Below are 6,959 nucleotides of genomic sequence, written 5' to 3' on the forward strand. Positions count from 1 at the left end.
TTTTATTTACTCTGCCAGCTATGGCATTGCATTGGTAGCTCGTTCTGTAGTCTATCACAACCCCAGGTCTCCTTCAGTTGTTGTGCTGGCAAGCGTAGCACCACCAATCCTGTGTGTTGTAGGTTATTACTCCCCAGATGGAGTACTTTACATTTCTTCATGTTAAACATCATCATGTTTTGATCCACCCAGCTTGCAAGCCTGTCCAGGTCAGCTTGTATCCCCAGCCTGTCCTCCAGTGAGACCACACTGCCCCAGAATTTAATGCCACCTGAAAACTTTGCCAGTATGCTTTTAACACCGAAATCATTGACGAATATGTTGAATAGCACTGGTCCAAGTCAATACCCATCAGTGAGCTGTGGGGATCTAGTGGCCTGTTACAAACTAGTCAGAGGGGACCAGCAGGCATTGGGGGAGTCCTTGTTCCCCTGAGCACTACCAGGAGTGACTAGAAATAATGGTAACAAGCTGGCAGAGGGCAGATTCAGACTAGACATCAGGAGGTGCTACCTCACTGTCAGGGTGGCTAGGATCCGGAACCAATTTCCAAGAGAAGTGATGCTGGCTCCTACCCTGGGGGTCTTTAAGACAAGGCTAAATGAATACCTTGCTGCTGTCATTTGACCCCAGTACTTTTTCCTGCCAAGGCAGGAGGTCAGACTTGATGATCTGCTCAGGTCCCTTCTGACCCTACAAACTATGAAACTATATGTAGAAAAAACATTTAAAGCTGTGTCAATGGCCGAATTGCTGATTCTCTGAATCAGCATCGAATCTTCAGATTTGGATTTAGCAGAATTGAATCGGGACAGTGAACTGAATCAATGAATCGATTCACTGTCCCTGATTTGGGCCGAATCCAAATCAAATATGGCCCATTTCACATGCTCCTACTACACATCTAAGGGAGAAAGAATCAGGGGTAAAGGGACAAGAGGGAGAGTAATGCTGGGCTTGTCTATACAGCTACAATATTGGGCCTGAGGAGGATTGTACTGAAAAACAGTCTGGGTCCACAGACATGGAGAAGTTTTGCCAGTGATGCTGCTCTGAGCTCATCATCTGCAGCTGCTTTCAGGTCAGCCAGAAATGAGCGTGGAGTAGTCTCACTGATGAACTTTGGGTCTGGAGCATACCTGTAGGCTCAGATGAGCAAACGCTTGCTCCATCCCATCCCATCCCACCCCACCCCACCCTTATCAAGTTGCAGTGAGATATGGACAAACCTTTTATATTGGAAAGGAGAACTCTGTTCTCGGAAGAAGGGAGCCTAGAGTCATGGGCCTTGCTCCCAATGCTTTGCTGCCTTCAGTGAATTGTGGAATTCATGGATTCATGGCCTTCCTGAAAAAACAATTCATACCAGTGCAAGAGATTATACCAGTGCAAGAGAGTCTGGCTCCATAGTCACATCACAGTCCTAGCTGGCTCCTGTAGGTGAACTATTCCTACTTTCCTGCTAGAAATCAGTTCTGAAAATCAATTTCTACTAATTCATCAAATCAGCCTATGTGGCAACATTAATTTACAACAAAGATTTCCCTTTTGGTAATACTTCTTTGAGTTCATAAAACTAGTTCAGCACTGCAATACTTTTTCCACTTTATAATTTTAACCAGGATTCCCCACAGTTGATGTTATTTAAAACAAATACAACCTCTTATTTTATTTTATTTTATGTTTACAACACAACTTTGCAAGGTGGTGTTGAGGGAATGCTGTGCTGTGTAGCGATGGGAAAATACCTCTAGCATTATATACACATGCTTTCTTTCTGCCATTCAGGTTTTATGCTTTCCAGCCTCTGTATTCTTCATACTCATTTATTTTACATCATTTTATTTGGACGTTTCTATATCTGATCCCTCCCCTGGCTTTCTCTGGTGCCCACTGGGTGCATCTACATGTGCTCCTCAAGTTGCAGCTGTTACTGTGCCGTCATTTAATACTTGGCTTAGAAAGTACTAAATGATGGCACTGTTATTGCACCGTAACAGAGGCACATGGTAATTTTTAGAGGCTATGTGTCTGTAGCAATGTGCTATAATGAGATAGCTTATCAGTACAGCAATGTAATGTCAGCATTATAGTTTCTGCTTGCTGATGTCACTGTAGTACATCGCTATGGGAATGTAGCATCTTATGCAGATGCTCCCACTGTGACCTACAAAGTAGTGGACGTCTAATCTTTTCCATACCAAGATTCCCTTACCATTTAGCAAAATAGGAAAAATAGGGTGATTGTGGGGTTGTGACCTGTAAAGTCACGTGGCATAAAGCAAACATGATAACAGTTTGAGTCAAACCTACATAATGTTATTAAATTAGGCCAATGAGTTTACCCATAATCGCCTTCCGCTTTTCTAGTTACAATGATTTTATTAATGACTTTTTAAGCATGTGGCAAGTTTATTAAAGGTGGACAGTATATTGTAGAACCAAAATAACAGTCCCCTGCTGAAACACCCAAAGGAAACAACAACTTTTGCTATGCTAATAAAACCATAGGCACTTCTAATTAAATAATACCATATATTCATTGCTAAAATAGATGGTAATCTTTTATCCATGAATTATGAAATAAAGCTATCAATCTTTAGCTTTCAGTACCATAACATCATCATATGGAAAATGTTCACTATTGTCCTCTAAGTGAATTAGTATGAAGAGAGAAGAGGTAACCTGAATTATGCATATAGCTTTTTCTTATACACAGTGGGCGCATCTACACGAGAAGCTATGTCACTGAAGTGATGAGCTATGGCACCATAGCTTCTCACACCAGTAACATAGCATTGGCAGGCACTAACCATGATGCTGCTGCTGCGTGACTGTAGCAATGAATTCTCTTGCTGTAGCTAGTTGCTATGGTGACGTAGGGTTGGAAATGAACCATGCACCACTGGAACTCCATAGTATCAGCAGGTTCCGTACAGTCAGGGGCACTTGTAGATGCACCCACTGGGCGTGTCTACACATGCATTTGATCCAGCCTAAGTTTACTCTGGTGTAAGCTACTTTGGAGTAAGCACTTTTGGGCAGGTGACACATGCCAAAATAGGGAGCAGATTTGCTGCTTTTTGCACCAACTTTCCTGCAGCATTGCAATGGGCCCCTGCCTCCACGAGAGGGAGTTCTTAGCTCTGGCTGCAGCTGACAGCACCAAAAAGCCATCTTTAAAAGCCAGCCCTGTTCTCTGCTCAGCTACTTCTATGCCCAAAAGCAGTGTGCCAAGCACAGAGGCAGCATGCAGCAGTTTTCTCCATGCCCATTCTGCCACCTACCAACCACGTGCCCTGCCGACCATGGTCCTAGGGCTGCCACCACCACCCAGCTCCCCCTGGCAGAGATGCCCATGAGGGACTTCTGGACATCACTGCTGGGCTTGCCATTGCTTTCCTGGGCCTCCAGCCCCACTGCCTCTGGGCGTGCTGGGTCAGTCAGGCCAGCCAGGCTAGCCAGTGCTGCACATCATCCTGCACACCTGAGATGATAAGCAGTGGCTGGAGGCCTTCTGCATGACCTGGGCCACCTTCTGTGACCTAATGGAGGAGCTCTGACTCCACCTAGAGTGGCAGGACTGGCATGCAGCTGCCCATTCCCTGCAGACACCCACCCGGCCCTTGCCCTGCTCCAGCTGGCCATGCCCACCAGCCTGTGGTACGTCGGCCACCTGTTTGCCATGGGCAAAGCCACCACCGGGGATTCTATCCTGGAGGTGTGCAGTGCCCTCCAGAATGTGCTGGCAGACACTACGTGCATGACCCCCTGGTGGTAGTGGTGGGGTTCCATTCCCTGGGATTCCTTCAGTGTGTTGGGGCCCTGGACAGGACCTACCTCCTTGGCATCTGACTGCCCCATGGACACTTCCCCTATTACAACTGCAGGGGCTTTCATTCCATGGTGGACAACTGCAGTGCCTTCATGCAGGTGAGTGCTGGCTGGGTGGGCAGCACCCATGATGCTTACACCTTCTGGAACTCTAGCCTGCTGGACCTGGTGGAGAGCAGCCACTTCATGCTAGGGGTGCAGGACCTGCAGCTGAGCACCATGGCCATGCTGCCCTGCTTCACTGGGGGCCCCGCCTACCCGCTCCTGCCCTAGCTCATGCAACCCAATACCAGCCAGCTGGACACCCATCAGGCCCACTTCACCCACAGGCTGTACCCATGCCCTGGTGGAGTGTACCTTTGGCTGCTTCAAGGGACACTGGCGCTCCCTCACCACCTGCCTCAACTTCGCTGAGGACAATCTTCCCTGAGTCACTGTTGCAGCCCGTATGCTGCAAAACATCTGCTAGGCCTGGGGGAAAGCTCTTCTGTGAGGCCTGGGTGGAGGCCACCCACAAATCTGATAATATTAGAAAATATTGTATTGTCTGTTACATTTGGTATTTGCTTCTCCACTTCTATAGTATATAACATTAACTTTCAGCTCTAGGACCATTTCTATAAGCTGTATCTGAAGAAAAAGAAAAATACCAGTTATAATTCCATTCTCTTTTTTTCCTTTTCTTTTCAAAATGGCATGAAGGGAAATTTTTCCACTTTTGACCTACTACATTAAGGAAGCACACAGCACATTTATAAGGGTGCATCTACATGTCCATTAATGCACCTTTGCTGATGTGCATTATGTAGTACTCTAATATGAGGTACTACATAAATTCACAGTAGCTGGTACTACTTCATACTAGCAAAGATGCACAGTCTTTTCATGATGCTTAAGGCACAGTAGACTAATACTCCCACGCATTAGTATGGTTTTTGCCATGACATGCTAATGCGCAACTGAATTAGTCTTCTGTGCATAAACCGTCTTGTGTAGATGAGCCCCTAGACTACTTTGGTAGAATATCAGATACATATTATATATGTTAAACTAAGACAGCCTTCTAATTATAAGAGCTGTTAAAATTTTCAGAGAGGTACATTAATCTCTGTGAGTCTTTTAGGTGTAATATTGTGACATTAGTTGGCAGCTCTTTTTAGATTGAAAGTCATTTACCACAGTGATTTTCACTATAGTAAAATTTAAAGAAGTTATAGTATTACATATGACAAAAATTATTACACCTTTGCAGCTCAGGCTGTCTGAATGCAACTTGTACCTTGAAATTTCCTGGATGTGTGATTATCTTGTTATAATAAATTGTTTATCTCATTGTTTTAGAACTATATGTCAAATTCCACTGAGAATACTAAGATAAAAAGAATGTAGCCTACGCAGAGCTGCATACTATTTATAGACATATTTAAATATCAGCATTGCAATATTTATTTCTCTTTGTAACAAAGAATGTAGTTGAGTCCAACTAATTTAAAAGATGCAGGATCAATTTTCAGTTGTTTAACCTTAGGTCTTTTAGCCTCCATTTAAGCACCTTAATCAATAGCCTGAATTGCACAGGTACTAAGACCCTCATCTCCCATTGATTTCAGACCAGTGAACATAAGACGACAAATTTGTGTTTTCAAATGTACAATTGCAAAATTAATATTGGGAGTCCAAGGCTGACAATTTTAGCCCAGATCAGTTAGGTGCCAGTATCTAGTCTTACACATTTGTTTACCACCCCATGTTCTGTGGTCCCTTTGACTTCAATAAGACTGCTTGCAGTATGCTTACACATATATAAATCTTTGCAGGGCTGAGGCCTAATTAAATAAGGATTTTGATGTTAATAACTGCAATGTATAGCACATGAGTGGATTCCATTCAAGAACCAGGATCTACATTGGGAAGCCATGTCTGAAGATACTGACAGCAATTTATACAAGAACTCAGTTAAACAAAACCTAAACAAACTACAAAGAACACTCATCCTTATTTAAGACAAAAGCCCCAGAAAATATGTTCTTTACCACAGAGGGTAGGATAAAAATAAGAGATTAAATTACAGTGAAATGGGTTTAAATTACATCTAAGGGAAAAACTTCCTAATTGGAAGAACAGTGGGAAAATGGAATAAGCTGCCTCTAGAAGTTGTAGAAACTCCTTTACCTCATCTTCTAAAAGGAGGCCAGGCAGAAGGTAGGATAGGGTGGCACAAGTGTTTATATACAACAACCTACTTCATCAGATATACTTTTAATATACAATATATACACTGCTCTGAAGAGTCAAAAGACCACTTAGGAAAAATAAATCACAATGCAAGGCAATACTGAGTAAAAATAATAAAAAAGGACTCCCTCACAGCAAATCAGCTGAATAAGTGCAGGGAACAGCAAAGCTGCAAGGGATATTCAGTCAGGGAACAAACAAAAGCTAAACTGGATGGAGAGGCTTGATTCAAAAGAGATTTGAGAAACTAGTAGCATTGGGCAGGGACAAAACCTTATAAGGGAAACGTTAGGAGGGTCCAGATAGCAGGAGCTGATTTATCTGTATTGGCCTGTTTTTGTCTAGAGGAATAAACTCATCCTTGACGAAACTGTCACTGAAATTCTATCACTGTTGAAATTCAATTGCCAGCGAGATGGTTTATCAGTGGGCACGAATGATTAAATGTAAGCAACTGCTGAAGTGCTGTTCTGATCTGAAGTCAAAAGGTTAAATCCAACACATGCTTCAGACAAGACTTAGGAGGACTTTAAGCACCAACGTCCAAAACTGCATTTCCCAAACCCTTCTCTCATCTCAAAGGTGCCTAAACCCTGTAGAAGCCTTTCTTAGCTTCCTTCTTAAGGTTCCCTAGGAACTTGTTGTTTGCTTTTGCGTATGTGTGCAAATACCTTGGCACAAAGAGCTGCATTCTTACTCCTGCCTGCTGCACGTACATGAGATACTGACTGCACTGTAGCCCATGAATATTATGTAGCAGCATCATGTGGCAGAAAGCGTGATGCAACACTACTGTGCAACACTACTGAGTAGTCTTGGGATACTGCACAGTCAGTGCAACAAAAAAATCCATTTGGCAATGCTACTGCACAGTAACTTGGGTTACTGCA

This window comes from Crocodylus porosus, unplaced genomic scaffold, assembly GCF_001723895.1.
Source record: "Crocodylus porosus isolate Cpor-Errol unplaced genomic scaffold, CroPor_comp1, whole genome shotgun sequence".
NCBI classification, from domain to species: Eukaryota; Metazoa; Chordata; order Crocodylia; family Crocodylidae; genus Crocodylus; species Crocodylus porosus.